Source organism: Callithrix jacchus, chromosome 11 (assembly GCF_049354715.1).
Source record: "Callithrix jacchus isolate 240 chromosome 11, calJac240_pri, whole genome shotgun sequence".
Taxonomy (NCBI): domain Eukaryota; kingdom Metazoa; phylum Chordata; class Mammalia; order Primates; family Cebidae; genus Callithrix; species Callithrix jacchus.
In genome coordinates this window covers 5,466,385-5,482,067 of record NC_133512.1, presented here as the reverse complement: position 1 = coordinate 5,482,067, position 15,683 = coordinate 5,466,385, and positions in this window count along the sequence as shown.

Below are 15,683 nucleotides of genomic sequence, written 5' to 3'. Positions count from 1 at the left end.
TCCTAATAAGAGATTTGCCCAAGTCATCCAGGCCTGGGGAAAAATGTCATTCTCAGCTAACCAGAAAAAAATGTCAGATGTTTTCTCTATTAATTAATTTTGACTTTGAACAAGTCACTGCAAAGTGAGAAGGCTGAACTAGACTCATTCATTTAGATATTTATTGATTATTCTAGGAGCAGAAGATGCAGAGGGAAGTAATTCACAGAGGACTCACAGTCTAGAGAAAGGACATCAATACTGCTGAGAGGTTACGACGTCGTAAATGCCACCATAAACGCGTATACCGAGATCCCCACAATCGTGGCGGTACCTTCCGTTTCTCTGTGTCTGTGAAGCCAGCCTTGCAGTGAAGGCAGGCAGATATTTCACTGTGATGCTTTTATCACTTCGAATCTTTAAATTATGATTATTTGTAGAAGCATATGTGCAGCTCTGATAAATACAGACGGTTGCCCAGGCATCAGCTGCGGGAAGCATTGCTCCATCCGTCAAACGTGTTTGTTTTAATAGTAGCAGTGCTCATGGAAGCCAGGAAATGTCACTGGCTTCAGATGTCACTTAAACATCAGAAGCACTTCTCATCAGCCCTCCTGTCACCGTGAGCAGCGTACCTTTCAGCTTTAGCGGGCTGCCTGCTTCCCGCCGCGGGGTATCTCAGCTTCCTTCAGAGTCCACGGCTGACGTTTATGCTTCTCCCTAACTTTGACACTGGTTTTGCTCACCCAATGTTTTCAGGCTCTGTCTTTCAAAATAAAATTAGCTGGCTAAGTGAGATATTGGCCATTCTGGCTTGAAATCTGTCTCAAGCAAACTTTCATACCTCTACAGAAAGCTGCCTTAGTGTCATAATTGAGAAATTATGTAGGAGTTTTTGAATCCAGTGATACATGGTTAGAATACAGGCCAAGCTGTTATCACAAAGATACCTCAGGGGCTGTGACGAGATAACTTTGTTTTCCATTTACCTGGTAGTCGGAACTCGAGCTGTCCTGGCTGACACAGCAATCCCAGAGGGACAAGGAGTTCCATTTCTTCTGGCTTGATGCTTGGCTGCCCTGCTTTCATCAGTACAGCCCATACCAGCCAGCAGAAAGAGGGAGAGAGGAGGCAGCACAGATTCATTTCCTTTCAAAGGCAAGCCTGGACATCGCACGCCTCACCTCTGGCTACAAACACAGGTGAGGTGGCTGCACCAAGCCTCAGAAGAGGCCAGAATGTGGTCTTGCTCTGAACCACCGTGGGGCCTCTATTGCTATGGAGGAACAAAGAGTGGGATGGGGGCAACTGGCAATCTCTGATCAAAGAGCATCAGAATCAAAATATTCAAGAGCTCTCAGGACAAACAGCCCTTAGAATACGCTTGTTTGGAGGTGCAAGAACAACCTTAACTGAGTGCTCGCTGTGTTACAGACGCTGTGAGAATCAGTGTCTTATTTTATTTGATCCTGACAGGCAAAGTGCCTGAAGGGTGAAGTGACTTGCCCAATGAGCACGCATGTACCACAGGAGGTACTTGGACCCAGGGCCTTTCCCACACACTACCCTGCCTCCTCTAATCTGCTGGTGATGGAAAGACTCTCTTAGATGTGCACTGGGTTTTCAGGGGCAGACTTAGCATCACTACCAGCCCTGTCTAGGTCTCCTCTACACCTCAGAAGCAAAGCAGGAACTACATTTCCCAGAATGCCGTTTCCAGGAAGACCCAGGTCCCAGCCCCAGAGAGGCACCTGGCAGAGGCCTTTCTCCTGCTTTGGTGGGTTTAACCAGCCCCCTGCACAGATGGGGCTTCGCAGCAGCTTTCCACGGACTCTTGAGAATCCCTAGCTTTAGGGTTTCTGGCTGAGATCTTGGCAGGCAGCTTCTCAGCCCTTTGCACCATGCGCCCTTCCTACATAACCCTCTGATTATGATGTTAAACTCCCGCTACCTGAACCACTCAGACTGGACCTCACAGACACAGAGGTAAGATCACGAGATGGCATAGAGGTCTTTCTGTCTGTCAAAAAGAACACTCAGATTGGAACTGGGTGAACTGACGTTCTCACTCATCAAGCTGGCCCTGGACCATAACACTTAAGCAGTATGAGCATCAACATTTTTCATTCATCAGATGAGAATAACAGTACCTACAAAATTATCAGGCTGGGCACAGTGGTTCACTCCTGTAAATCCCAGCATTTTGGGACATCAAGGCAGGCAGATCACTCGAGCCCAGGAGCTTGAAATCGGCCTGGGCAACATGATGAAATCCTATCTCTACAAAAAAGAGTACAAAAAATTAGACGGGCATGGAGATGTGCTCTTGTAGTCCCAACTACGCAGGAGGCTGAGGTGGGAAGATCGCCTGGGCCCAGGAGGTCAAGACTGCAGTGAGTTGTGATCAAGCCACTGTACTCCAGCCCAGGAACAAAGTGAGACCCTGTCTCAAAAAAAAAATAAAAGCAAAACAAAAAAATCGTTGTGAAGGTCACATGACATACTATATTTAACAACAATTAGGACAACAAGAAAGTCGGGTGCTGTTGGTACTATGGTTGCTAATAATAAGAGCCAAGCATGTTACAGGCATTATTGCATCTAATCCTAAAACAAGTCTGGTTATGCCATTTGTTTTACAGATAGGAAAACAGAAACAGAGAACTGAGTTAACTTGCAAATGATCACACAGCTAGTTCTTGGCAGATCCAGAAACTGAACCCATTCCCTGCAGTTTCAGAGCTCACACTCTCAACCACTATGTGTGTGTTTCCTGTTGCTACTGACACATTTCAACTAGCTTATTTATTTCCACCTTCCTCCTCAGCAGCTTACCAGAATTGCCAAGTATCAAGACTAGCAAGGAGAAGAAATTATGGGCAGCAAGATATATGAAATCACCTCCTAATAATTTCAAGCACCTGACATAAAATCGGTCTGTCTGGCAGGGTGTCTAGTCCTTGAGTAATTTCAAGAAAAAGCTCAAGGACAACTTACTCTCAACTTGGGACACCTATGGCCTGCAGGAGACATTTGGAAATGTCTGCAAACATTGTCACAACTGGTAGGGTGAGCATAGGAGGCCAAGGTGCTACTGACATCTAGTAGGTAAAGGTTTGCATGGCCCCAAATAGTCTACAATGCACAGGGCAGTCCTCCCCCCTCAACAAAGAATTATCTGGCCTAAAATGTCAATAGCATCACTGTTGAGAAAGCCTGCTTCAGAAGGTGTTACGGGATTTCCTGGGACATTCTCTAAGGCTGTGTTGTCCATTGTGATAGTCACTTGCCACCCGTGACTATTTAATTTTAAGTGAATTAAAATTAAATAAAATTAGAAATGTAATTCCTCAGTTGCACCAGCCACATTTTAAGTGCGCAATGGCCAGCTATGGCTGATGGCTACCATATTGGACAGCAGAAAGTCATGGAACACTTCCATCATCTCAGAAAGGTCTCTTGGCCAATGCTGCTGGAAGATCTTCTCCTGCTCTGAAACTGTATTAACTATCTCAAGCTGTGTGTAATTCCTTGCATCTTATTAAAAACCAAATATTCAACTGTGACAAAGTGTGTCATGTTTATTACACCATAAAAATGGTCTTTTAAATTAGAATGCTTTGAATATAGTTGATGACATCTCCTTATTAAGACACTGCTTTATTTGTTGATAGATCATTAGAGCTGGGAAGAGGATGGGACTTAAACCTAGAGCTGGCAAAGGCACTATCAACTGATGTTCAGGAAAAGGACTTGAGGGAAGCAGTTCTAAAATTGTAATCTAAACCAAAAGTTGTAGAATTTTTTAGTTTAAAATAGGATTAGCCTAATCTATTTTGGTTTTTGAGTTGTATAATTCTTTTTAGGGGCCACAGAAGTCTTGGAGAATCTAGTGAAACGTGCTGATTCACATCAACATACAGCTATACACACAGAGACCATTTTCTTTTTTTTTTTTAAAGACAGAGTTTCACTCTGTCACCCAGGCTGAAGTGAAGTGGCACAGTCTCCGCTCACTGCAAACTCTGCCCACCAAGTTCAAGCGATTCTCCTGTCTCAGCCTCCTGAGTAGCTGGGATTATAGGTGCCTGCCACCACACCTGGCTAATTTTTGTATTTTTAGTAGAGACATGGTTTCACCATGTTGGCCAGGCTGGTCTTGAACTCCTGACCTCAGGTGATCCACCTGCCTCAGCCTCCCAAAGTGCAAGGATTACAGGTGTGAGCCACAGTGCTCGGCCTACACAGACCATTTTCTACATAAGTTCATGCGATTTGTGGCTTCCTAAAGGCCCCTCTGCATTTTGGTTGATCCCTACCCACTACACTTCTCAGAAGAGGTAATTGAGTGACTGAATGAATCAAGAGAAACGAGGAGTTAAGTGACTTGTCCACAGTTTACACAGTAGCAGGACCTCAAGCAGAGGCAGATATTCCAATTCTCAAGCCTTATCCATTCATTAAGAAATATAGATTACACAAAGTAGCAAAGGAACCAATCTACTGTGTGAGGTAAGATACACTTGCACTGTTTAAAATTCTTCTGCTTGGTTTCTGTGAAGGAAGAGGATGGGACTGCACTTAAAAAGAAAAGGAATGGCCTTCCAAGTTTCCAGAGGGTAGAATGGGGAACTACACACTCATTGTCCACGCCACAAACTGTGTGATGAAGCTCTGAACTCAGAAGTGTGTTTCTGATCTAGGATGTATTTATTTTTACCAGAATGCTGCTTTCATAGTGATACTCCATTGCCTTTCTCCAGACAGCACATTCTCAGTAGCGTGAACTCTTCACCTGATTTGAAGGCCTCCATTCTTATTAAGGCTTTCAGAAGCACAGTTTGTGAATTTGCCTTTGAATAGCTCATTAGGTTATTTTCTTTTGTTCCTGACTCCTGTCTCCTCTCCTGTATTTTGCCTCCTTATTTGTGCTTTTTCATTAAAGCCAACAAAAAGCCTAGAAAACTCCCTTACACAGAATTACAAATTCAACCGTGTTTTTACCCGCAGGCTTAATCATGAGAAGTCGTGCCTGCTTTATACTTACGGCTTTTCAAAATGTGCCATTATGTAGAACAGTAAGCAAAAGGTAGTAAACCTCATTGGCAGTCTAATCTGCACAGAGCTATTCCTATTGAAATGCTGTAAATAGAAATGATATTCAAGGAGAAAACATTTGCCTCTAGGGCTTTGCCCAACACATCTACTTACAAACCCCAAACAAAGCCTGTGGCGTCAAGTAGACTTAGCCCAGCGCCTGGAACATAGGGATCCTTTTTAAAATATTTGTTGAGTGAATAAGACTATTATTTTCATTATTCCTCTCGCCATTCATTCTTTGCTCTCCACCATCCTCTGCCCACTTCTGTCCCAACCCTTGGGGTTCCTCATCCGGCTCTCCTGCTGGTGGCTTCCCACTGGCTACAGGCCATTGGAGGTTGGAAGGTGGAAGGAGAGACACATGAGGTTTCTCTTCCCATGTCCTCTCCTGTGTGTTGCTCTGACATGGCTGTGCCCTCCATAGCTACAGCTTCCATGGGTGGCCCCACCTCCACGGCCCCACCTCTCACTGAATTCCAGGAATATTATTTCTTCCTCTTTTTCCTTTAGGTTGAAGGAGTTCAGGAAATATCATCCTGATATGTGCTGCTTTGCATGCTGGTTGTTCTAACTGGGGGCACTTGGGGGACAGCAAGTGCAGGAAAGGGATTTCTCTGAACTTCCTTCAGAAGGAGTCCAGTTGTCATGACCTCCCTCCCTGTGGAACACAGGAAACACTTGAGGTGGACACCATGCTCAGACAGTGTCATCGCTTCTTCTGAGGGCTGTTCAGAGACAGCTGTTATTACCTGAGAGAGGGTTCGTTTGCAGAACAAGACAGCCTCTATGCACCATATATTTCCTTCCCCGCACTCCCCTGCCCTGTGTGCGGCCAAGCCCCAGAAGCCCCATGTCCCTATTCCTTTTAGAGCTCAGGATGCTACACAAACTTCAATCACCTGACCCATCCTTCAGTCTCATATTTTGTGAAACTCCAGGCTATATATGTAATTAAAATGGTTTTGTTCCTCCTGTTAATCAGCCTTATATCAATTTAATTCATAGCCAAAGAACCTAGGAAGGCAGAGGAAAGCCACGCATGGCCCCCCTCACGGTGTAAGCCTGGTGACAGCTTCCTACGCTGCCAGTTCCTGGATGTCTTCACATCCTTTTGGTTTCTTCAACCCCACCTGCATCTGAATAAATCATCCATTCATTAAACTCTTTCATTGAACTAGATTAGTTAAATTTTGGTTTTTGCCAGTGTCCTGACTGAAACAGTGAATAAATGAAATAGACATATAAATGAAAAGACTTGAAAATCGACTTAAAATAATTTTGAATATATTGTTTTTAACATTAAGGAATAAAGCCATAAACATAAAAATTATTTCTCAAAATAATAATATCTCGATTCTTAGTTTTACCTAAATCAAAGCTATCATATTCAAAAGTATACATTTATTTTTATCTTATATATGCCAGGGGCCAGAGGCGGGTAATATAATTGGGAAAATTGTCCTAAGTGTCAAGAAAAAAAACACTACGACGCACACTAATACATGATGGTGTCTGGCAATCAGCTTGTGTGTGCATTCTAGAGTAGAAGGTTGCTGCGTGCCTGTGTGTATATATTTTGCAAAACAGTCTTGATCAATCATGAAAGTGATAGATACTGCCTGGTATATCATCTGGGGTCCAACTTCTCACAAAAAGCAAAAAAAAATTTTTTTGAGATGGAGTCTCACTCTGTTGCCCAGGCTGGAGTGCATTGGCGTGATCTCAGCTCACTGCAACTTCTGCCTCTTGGGTTTAAGCGATTCTTGTGCCTCAGCCTCCTGAGTAGCTGGGACTGCAGGTGTGCGCCACCACACCCAGCTAATTTTTGTATTTTTGGTAGAGATAGGGTGTCATCATATCAGCCAGGCTGATCTCGAACTCCTGACCTCATGATCCACCCTCCTCAGCCTCCCAAAGTTCTGGGATTACAAGCATGAGCCACTGTGCCTGGCCAAAAGGCAAAAATCTTTTTACACTATATGCAGTTTTAGGAAGGCAGAGCCCAAGGTGGGGGTCAACATAGATATGTTCTGCTTTCAAGTTACAGGTAAAAGACATTTGGAGACACCTCATAATCAAAAGAACCAGTCCTCAATCAGGAACCAAGACTTGAATTACTGGAGTTTAGAAGAGTGTTGAAAACTAGAGTTCTCACCAGAATTTGGGTTACAGAGACCTGAGCCACTAGCCCAGCGCTGAATGAATGCTCTCTCTGCCGTCTCACGGACACACTCTCCCTAGCGTGCCAGCACATGCTAGTTTTTACCCTCACTTTCCCTCATGATAATACATAACATCTTTCTTATGCTAAAAGTAAGAAATATCCAACATAGAAAAATACTACAGAGTTAAAAATAAGCGAAAGAAAACTAAAACCTACAACGACCCATAAGCTTCCTGTACGTGATAACCAGTCCTGGTTGACCCTTAAGCTTCCTGTATGTGATAACCAGTCCTGGCAGTTTGGTGTCTCCTCTTCAAAAGGCAAATGATTAGTGGCAGACTAGGGGAAGAGAGGATAAGTGCTTATTTCCCAGCAGGAACTTAACGAAGTGCGCATCTTTTACGACTTGCTGTTTCCCTTAACAATATGCTTTAATCTCTCTCCAGGTTATTGCCTGCTCTTCTATAGTATCATTTTTATAACTAAAACGTATTTTATTGTATGACTTTGTTATCATTTATTAACCAATTTCCTATTGTTGTACTGTTGGAAATTTAGATTCTGTCCATTATTCCGCAATTTAAATGGTGCAGTAGAAGATGTCTTTGTAATTGCTTGCTTTTTCAGTGGCAGGTAATTGTAATTACCTGGGGTTTTTTTTAGCACACTGACAAAGAGCTTTGCTCATTCTGCTCGCCTCTGAGGGTATGGCTGTGATTATAGAAAAATACAGTGGTCATAGTATCTACTGAGTGTTAAGGGATAGGACCTGCATATTCAATCCAGAGCCGCTGCTGGAACCCAAGCTCTCCTTCTACCCAAATCCTGTCCCTACAAACTGCAATATCAGCCTGATGATCTTAATTAGTTAACATTTTATTCAATATTGCTTCTTCCTAAGGAATACTAAAAAACAGAAAGAAAGGAGGCATACATTCTTTTCTAATTCTTTCATATACTCACACCTACAAACTACATAAATGGCTTTTTAAGACATGTAATGCATTTCACAAAAATATATTAAAAATATATATGCATATGGATGTGTGTCTCTACTGGATACCTCATGCCATCTTCAAGGTTTCTGTAGAAAAAATTCATAGGTCACCATGTGTTTCTTGGTTCAGATCCAGAGCTCAAATCCATCTTTGATCAACAAAGACAGGTTACTTCTGCTTCTGGTAAGGACAGAGTAAGATCTTACCAGACTGAGCCTCCTGGACATACCAGTTGTAAGTGTTGGTCATAATACAAGCAGCTTCTTGAAGACATTTGAGAGTGAGAAGAGGAGGCAGACCTGGGAGTGGGATGGTCCATGCTCAGAGGAGAGTTGTTATAGGGACAGCTTTTCACTTACACCCAAGTGTAGTCAGAGTGGCCTGCAGGGTGGCAGAGCATTGGTGGAAAAAAATGACAATCTCTCTGGCCTGTGGAAGGGAAAGCCGAATCCAGGGTCACCGTGGCTGCTGGGAAGAGAAAGAGAATGCAGGAAGGGAAAGAGTCCAAGGGAAGATTCCCAACTTCTGTCTGCTCTCAGCTCTGGCTGAGCCCTAAGCCACACATCCACACCTGCAGAGTTTAGACTAAAAGCTCAAATGATAACAAAAGACTTTAGTAGAGTCAAAAGCAACAACCCAAAATAAACAGAGTTTGCAGTTAATTTTTTTCCTAATTGGAGCTAAATAATGGGACGTATAATCTCCATAACTATATCCACAATGTCCAGGATACAATGCAAAATTATCAAGTTACAAGTGAGCAAAAAGATAAAACACATTCTCAGGGGAGAAGAAACATCAACTGAGACCAACCCTGAAATTGTTTATATATATCTATATATATATGAATGAATGCTCTCTCCATCTCACAGACACACTCTCCCTAGCGTGCCAGCACATGCTAGTTTTTACCCTCACTTTCCCTCATGATAATACATAACATCTTTCTTATGCTAAAAGTAAGAAATATCCAACATAGAAAAATACTACAGAGTTAAAAATAAGCAAAAGAAAACTAAAACCTACAACGACCCATAAGCTTCCTATATGTGATAACCAGTCCTGGCAGTTTGGTGTCTCTTCTTCATATATATATGTTTTAGATGAAGTTTCGCTCTTATTACCCAGGCTGGAGTGCAATGGCGCAATCTCGGCTCACCGCAACCTCCGCCTCCTGGGTTCAGGCAATTCTCCTGCCTCAGCCTCCTGAGTAGCTGGGATTACAGGCACGCGCCACCATGCCCAGCTAATTTTTTGTATTTTTAGTAGAGACCGGGTTTCACCATGTTGACGAGGATGGTCTCGATCTCTTGACCTCGTGATCCACCCACCTCAGCCTCCCAAAGTGCTAGGATTACAGGCTTGAGCCACTGCACCCGGCCAATTATTCATATATTGTAATTAGCAGACAAATGTCTTGAAGCTGCTATTTATAATTATGCTCAGTGGTAAAACAAAGTATGTTAGCAATGAATGACAAGATAGAAAGTCTAGAGAGAGAAATAGAAAAGGTCAAAAGAATCAAATAAAAATTTTAGAACTGAAAAATATGTCTGAAATAAAAACTTCACTGGATGAATTAACAGTCAAATAATCAGTACAAAGGTTAGAACAAGTGTGCAAAATACAGCCCACGTTGTGAAATTTGTCAGCCTCAGTTCTCTCTCAAGACAGAGCAACTTTTGTAAAAGTGATTTCCCAAAATCTCAATGTAGTTATTACGAAGATCTTGAATATTGTAGTGTGAACTTGCTTCTATTCATTCTCCCTCACGTGCTATATTGCTTTTTCATGTCTCTCTTCCTCCACAAATGAAGTTCCATTGTCTCCAAAGTCCCCTTCCTTTTCTTGTATACATATTTAATTATCCCTGTCTCCCTTACTTGATAGTGAACTCTGTAAGGGGGTGTGAAGGAAGAGAGAAAATCAGCATTTGAGCATCTGTGATGAAGCCAGCGCTGCACTAGGAAATTCTCATACTGTATGTGCATCATTTGGGCATGCAGGAAACAAGTCTGATTTGCGCAGGAACTAACTCCGAGTCACTGCCTGGCATGTTGCCTGGTTTTATAGCCTTTAGGCAAACATAACCTTCTTCTTTCTTCTTTCAACGCTGATGCACTTTGTTGCAGGTAAGCGTATTTTCATTTTCAAAATCATATTAACCAACTTAATATCAAAAGACAAAGCCTGAAATGAACAGACTATTGATGTAATACAAAAGGCACAGTGAAGTTGCTAAAATGAAATCGGAATGTAGATGCCTACACGCTCTCCAGGGACATGCTATAAACTACTGCATGGGACTCACTGAGTTAAAAAATCAGCTAAGAGGGCCACCAGCAGAGGAGCAAACGCAAGTCAGAGAGGGCCCATCATTAAGATGATTTAGTCCAGAATCCACTTTGGGGGGAAACACTTGGGGGGAAAAAGGAGGAATGAAAGGAAGCAAATTGGCATCATTCCAATGTATCTTTTTCTGGCTATACCTGCAGGGAATTCATCACATTAATTAATACTCTGACTCAACTCATATTGTAATCTTCCCTTGGAGTTAAATTTGTTAATCCCAGAAAATATGCTAACACTTTACGTCTGCTTTATAACCTGCATCTAGTCCTGACTTCTCCAGTGAAAGTAAACCCTTAGGTCATTAATGGGCATTGCTACCCTTGGTTTACTGTCTTCCATCTTTATGCTGGAGTTTGACCCCTTCTTGGCATTTTCTCTAAGTCTCTCAACTAAAGGCAGAGTGCTCTGTTTATGGCTCTGGATCTGTGTCCTGTCATTGAATTGATTTCCTCCCTTGGGCTTAGACTCTCATTCTCTCCCTCTTCCAAAGTACTTTTCTTCAGCAATTACTCCCTGCTCTCCTTCCCTCCACACTTCTCCCATTCTAATCTTCAATTCTCTCCATTCTGCCCAACGCTCCTCATGCCAAGCCGACCAATGAGCTCCTACTGCCAAGTGATGGTTGGGTTTTCGGTTCTTATTTTGCTTGACTTCAGCATTTAACAATTGAGCATATCCTCCTTTTTTAAAACACTCTCTTACACTAGCTTCCACAAGCTGCTGTCTCTTGGTTTTCCTCCGCTTGCACTAAAGCATATTCCTAGTTTTTTTTTTTTGCATGAAGTACCTTCCCACTACATTGCTGCCTTCCATATGTCTGCTCCACAGAGTTCCACCTCTGGGCCTTTGCTCACTTGGTCCTCTCTCCTTAGGAAATCTCACTTGCTCTGATCTTCCCAATGTCCACTCACATGCTGGGCACTTTCACATCTGTATTCAGGGAAGACCATTCTCTTGAGCTCCAAAGAATAAATCTAATTGCCTCATTATATGTCTCCCCTGCCCAAACTTATTTCTCCTCTTATATTCGATATCTTGGTGAATGCCACCTCCATTCACTCTTTTGGTCAGAAGTTTTAGAGTCACCCACATTCCTTCTGTCTACCCTAATCCCCACAGCAAGCAAATCATCAAGTCCTGTAGATTCCCCAAATAGTTTTCAATCTTATCTACTCCTTTCTATCACTTTTTCCAGAGCCTGAATGACTGCAAAATGCTTCTTAAGTGGATTTCCTGCTTCTTTTTTTTTTTTTTTTTTTTTTTTTTTGAGACAGAATTTCGCTCTTGTTACCCAGGCTGGAGTGCAATGGCGCGATCTTGGCTCACCGCAACTCCGCCTCCTGGGTTCAGGCAATTCTCCTGCCTCAGCCTCCCGAGTAGCTGGGATTACAGGCATGTGCCACCATGCCCAGCTAATTTTTTGTATTTTTTAGTAGAGACGGGGTTTCACCACGTTGACCAGGATGGTCTCGATCTCTCGACCTCGTGATCCACCTGTCTCGGCCTCCCAAAGTGCTGGGATTACAAGCTTGAGCCACCGTGCCCAGCCGATTTCCTGCTTCTTAGTCTTGCCCTTTGTCCAGAATACTGTCCTTGCTAGAATGTGTATGTTTGAAATTAAGTCTGTCACCACTTAATAATGTCCCATTCAGAGGCAGATTCAGGAAACAGTTTAGATTCTGCCACATGGCCATTGATTGTCCTCCTGACCCAGCCCTGCCTTCCTCTCATGCTGCGCCGACTCTTTGTTTGCCCACATGTCCAGTCTGCTCTTGATTCTCTGTTGGTACCGTCCAGCTAACAACTGTGTTTCCTGTAAGGTAAAGTGTGGCCCTACATGGTGAAGTCTGCACCTTACTTGCTTAGAAGAAAATTGCTTGCCCCAGACTTCTTCACTTTCTATGCCCTTAAGCTGGAACACAAATGGTCATGGCCCATCCCCACCTGCAAAGGTAGAGGAACAAGGTGGCTCTCAAACGTCGTCACACAGCAAAGCTACCTGCCAACCTAGGTCTGCTGGATGGTTGGATGAGAGGGAAATAAAAAGCTATCTTATTTGGGCCACTGTATTTTGGGGTCTTTTATCACTCTGCTCCAGCCCTTGCCCTAAGTAGTAAACCTGCCTTTTCATTGTGCCTTTGTTCTCTTCTCTATTTGGACCCTATGTCCCATCCATATCAAGCAAGTGGCATTCTCCAAATGCCATGTACCCTCTCGCCCTTCATGTTATGCACGTGCTGTTCCCTCTGCCTAGAGTGTGTTCCCGCATTTCCCTGCCTGAATAACTCCTATTCATGCCTTAGGACTCTGCTGAGGCATCAACTTCTACTCGAATCCTTCTCTAACATGCCCCTTCACCAACACCTCACACACACACTCCTCCTTGCTCCCACAGCATCCTCACGAAGTCCTGTGATCACTGCTTTACTGCGTGTCTTCTCTTTATGAGCATTTGATGGCAGGGGCCATCTTTTATCTGCAGCATACAGTTGGGGCTCAACAAATGTGTAGCAAGTGAAGACTCAGAGAAGCTCGTGATGTTCCAAGTTTCCCTAGAGGAAGTCTGTGTGTATCTGTGAATACGTGTACGAGTGTCTGGCGTTGAGCCATCTTAGCTGAAGCACCAGGAGCCTGAAGAGCCAACGCTGCATGTGTAGCCAGAATCTTTATAGAGTGCTAAGTGGCCCAGCTGGGGTTAAGGGTTTGACTGCAAAGTCCAGGGATCAAAAACTAGGCGGAAACTAGAAAGGGCAGGGTTAGGGTAACCAGGACAGTCTTGTGGTAGGCAGAATAATGGCCTAGTCCAAATGACCATGTCCTAATCCTGGGAACCTTTGAATCCGTTAGGCTACCAGGCAAAGAACATCAGTGGTGCAGATGGAATTAAGGTTGCTAATCAGCTGACCTTAAAATAAAGAGATTATGCTGGGTAATCCCAAAAGACCCAATGGAATCACAAGGATTACATTGTGATAGAAGTGGAAGGCAGAGAAATCAGCTTGGGCAGAAGACGGAGAAACAGAGAGAAGGCAGTGTGAAAAGGATTCAGCCTGACCTTGCTGGTTTTGATGATGGAAGGAGTGAAAGGAGGCCACAAGCCAAGGAATGTAGGCATCTTCTTGAAGCCAGAAAACGTGAGGAAATGAATTCTTCCCAGCACCTCCAGAAATGGACATAGCCAACCTCTTAATGTTAGCCCAGTGAAACCCATTTTGGACTTCTGACCTCTGGACACAAGATAATAAATGTGTGTTTTTTAAGCCATGAGGTGCAGCAGCAATACGAAGCCACTAGAAGTATTATCAATTGGATAAACTTGGATAAGTTAGTGAATGCCGCTAAACCTCAGTCTCTTCCCATAACATTCAAATAAAATTCACTCCCTGGTGGTGAGGATTAAGTTAGATCATTGATATAAAAAGGTTGGCAAAGGGACACATCCTGAGTGCTCCATAAAGGGCTGTTATCCTTAATAGTACCACCATTAGAATCATCAACAATAATCACGACTATTATTGTTCACTGACTTGCCTGGTATATCTGGGGTAGAGAGTAGAAAGAGAGAGAGAGAAAAAGAGATAGAAAAATAATAAAATCTGCTTTGGAAACCTGCAGGCATATTTGGTTTTAGCTCTTTTGCAATGTGTCTTCTCAACTCAGAGTGTCTTTCATTTCCTTTTGCTTTCTCTCCCTTGGTTTAGGTAGAAAGATCTATTTTAAATTTAGTCATTTCAAAGTCTCCTTGGCACTACCTAAATGTCGCACCATTAAATATATATTCAATGAGCTCTCAAGCAGGCTGGCTTCCTCGCCAAGAAATGGAGCCCTGGAGGTGGGCAGGTGAGGCACGACAGACACCACACCTGCGGGTAGACTCTGCTGTCTTTACCTGTGAGGACTACATCTTCTGAGCTCCAAATGAGGATGTGTGGTCTGACAAACATTTTTTCTCCTGCATTTTAATTTGTTTTTCTGGAAAGGCTGTCACAGACATTAAATTAAATCACATGAAATTTAGTGAATAAGCTTCACTGTGAAGAATAAAACTCATGTAAAAATTCAGAAAAAATATATATCAATTTTTATTTTATTTTATTTTATTTTAAGATGGCATCTTGCCCTGTCGCTCAGGCTGGAAGGCAGTAGTGCAATCTTGGCTCACTGCAACCTACCCCTCCCAGGTTCAAGCAATTCTCCTGCCTCCGCCTCCACCTCCCAAGTAGCTGGGACTACAGGGACACACAGCCATGCCCAGCTCATTTTTTGTATTTTAGAAGAGACGGGATTTCACCATGTTGCCCAGGCTGATTGTGAACACCTGAGCTCTGGCAATCTGCCCACCTCAGACTCCCAAAATGCTGGGATTAATATATCAGTTTTTATAATATTTAAATTTGAATTACTTGCCACGATCTAGAATGCAAGATTTGATTGACATAACTGTGGGTCTCTGCTTTGCTCTGCTTTGCATTTCTCTGGTCAGGTGGCCCCTTCTTCAACTCTTTCCCTCTGAGGCATGCTTTCTCCATTTGAATCAGAACCCCACCTTCCCATGGAATAAACAAGCATGTGATGCAGAGTTCAGACAGTGATTGGTCCCATGAATGGCACACAATCCAAATGGAGCAAATTTCCTACTTACAGATGAAGAATATGACTTTCTCTCCTCTTGAATAGCAAGTGGTGGAGATGTATGTAGAACCTGTTGCCTGCCACGCTTGCTACCACAAAAAGGAAATGCATCTGCAGGAAGTGAAGGAGGCCAAAAACCAGAAGAAAGCAGGGCTGAGAAATGGAGAGGAGAAAAAAAACCCTAATGACACCTTTGAGCCCTCGATCCCAGCTTCACCTGGCATCACTCACTGCCTATCCTGCTCTGCACTTGAGCTGATAAATCTTTTTTGAGGTGATTTCTGTCACTTGAAATGGAAAGAGCCCTGGCTAATACACAGAGTCATTGCAAACATATTGTCAAAAGGAGGTCTTGGAAAAAAACAAGTCCAGAGGTGAGAAAAATAGGCACAGGAAGAGGGAAGAGTGGACAGAGCAGGCAGTAAGATACAGTGGGAAGGGCAGGAGGCTCAGAGTCA